Genomic DNA, 2677 nt, shown 5'->3' on the forward strand with positions numbered 1-2677 from the left:
CTATGCAACAAAATCATTATCAATCACATGTGACAGGAAAGAACACGTGATAAGAGATTGCGCATTAACATTAAGGTCGAAACAAGGTTTTATTAAGGAATTAACTGATTGTCAACAAGTATCATTTATTACTAGCTCATGCTTAACTTAAAAACACAACGTCAAACTAAAAAAACAACTAGAAAGGAACCAAGGTTTACACGGTTTCACAACTAAACAAATTTGATGATCAATTATAGGCTATGAACGAGAGAGAGCAAAATCAACAAAACAATTTAAGAACTTCTCACATTTGTAAACATATCACAGACAACAGATCTACCACTGCTATCCCTCACAATCACAGGATCTTATTGACATGTCCGTACAACTATTTTCCCACTCACTGGTTTAGGTCACGAATTAGGCCGATGAATTTAAGCAATGAACAACATACTCATCATTCATATTTTAAATTATCAAGATTGTTTGCACGATATCAATTCTGAAAACATGTTTCCCAATAAAAGTAACAACATATGATCTATAACAACGACAACATTACTTCCATATCCCTCATGTGTTTAACATCTTAGCAACCATATCATTCAATTGTGTCCAGCAACTTAGTATAATTCATTTTCAGCAAAACAAAAGATATTGTATAAATAGTTTAACATATACATTTGCCATCATATACTTTGTAGAACACTAGCTATGATAAAAGATTAGCAACTTGAACAACTTCTCTGATTTGTACGGTTTGAATAATTAGGCAACTCGTAGGCTCAATTAAATGTAACTGTAACGACTATCATTTAAACCAATGCATATCATGTGAATCATCAAAGGGTTATCCCATTATAATTGCCAACACAGTTATCTTGAACAATTTATTTATTTTTATTATAATATACTTGATAGTAACGACTCGAGAATATAGATATGCCAAATGTCGTGTTATATCAAACAGTTCCTTTTATATCACGCCCATACAATTGCAGGAATCATTTTAGCATTTAATGACAATATGATAACGAACATATTCAATAAGAAAGAACACACTGTTTATTATCATGTCATAGGTTTAGGTTTAACTGAAATAATTTAATGCGATGAAGGTAATAAATATAACTATGGGCACACAACTCATATGAAAGACATTAGAACTCAGATGCATCCTACATGTGTGAACATTTAGACATACTCATTATTACCATCCATGTGTAAACATTTAAACATAATTATTATAATTATTCATGCGAGTATATTAGAACCATCAAATTAACTTTTAATGCCATCAACTTTACCAAGATATGTCAATAGAGTTTTATATTTATTTATATCCGACCACTATGCAAATATGATGAACACACCAGAGATATTACAACATGTCAAACGTATGTAAAATATGCAAACAACTGGACTCGTATAAAATATTTCACCCTTGATTAAGAATCAATTTAAGCTATTCAATTTTACTCCTACTATCATGTCAACAATGTTATCAACTAAACTTTAATTTTTATCACTTGTTAAGATACGTAACTACTGGACATGCGGGCTACTATCATCATATAAGGACATTATAAATTCACTTTACTAAAGCTCCTGAATTAATCAAACAACTGTATGAAATCTCAATCTAGAACACACATTTTACAAATCATGATTCACGTTGTAACTTCCAAAGCCTACGAACAAATAACCGGTCGATTAAAACTTGATTTATATTACCGTTATAAAATACAGAGAGTTAAAACACAGGGAAAAAAAGAATTAGGTCTAAAGCACAAGAATTCCATTTTTAAAGAATTTTACAACTCAGTTGGTCCAAACAAGTATGTGACAGCAATTGGTCTGAAACTTGGGTCAGTTTGCAAAACTTATTATTTAATATAGAGACATCAAGATTTTTCGTGGCTTATCAATTTGAAAACATATGCGAATTTTATGATCGATGGAGTTGGAATTATGCGAAAATTATTAATATAATTTAAATGAGGATTTTTACAAAATCGTGGGTCAAAACATCACTGCACAGAAACTTCCTGACCACAGCCCACTAAAATATTTATTACTCCTAATCCGTATATCCTATAAGCATGAAACTAACGCCAAATGAACACTAACTCCCAAGGCTATTTCTCATAAAATTTTCATCCATAGGCAATAAACAGAAAAGAAATGGCAGTAAGATCAATTAAAGAGTAAAATCAAACAAAACGCGTTTCAGCACTAAGTCGTTCATTTTCTATGTTTCAAACTCTTACAACCATACTATCGATACTAACTCATCCTAACTTAAATCTCACACTGTACTTACGTAAACATCTATCCCATAGAATCCCTTCGCATCTCGATCTACTCCGTACATCTAAATCACGATTGCTATGACTATAAACATGCAATTCAACAGTGTTTCTAATTACTATCACAAGACTATACTAGCATGGCTTTGAGATCACATAACCGCATATTACTAGACATAATAGTACTATCAGCACATCATTCAACATCCACCTAGGTAACTATCATCGACTCGCAATTATTTTCATGCTCACGACTAGCACAACACTTCATTGATTATTAACCTGAACTCGAAATTTTATTTCTCATTTCCACAACATTATATGATCACGCCATCATTCATACAAAATACTTACCGTAGCGTTGTCCTGCAGAATGGTTAGAATAT

The sequence above is a fragment of the Silene latifolia genome, chromosome Y (assembly GCF_048544455.1).
Source record: "Silene latifolia isolate original U9 population chromosome Y, ASM4854445v1, whole genome shotgun sequence".
NCBI lineage: Eukaryota > Viridiplantae > Streptophyta > Magnoliopsida > Caryophyllales > Caryophyllaceae > Silene > Silene latifolia.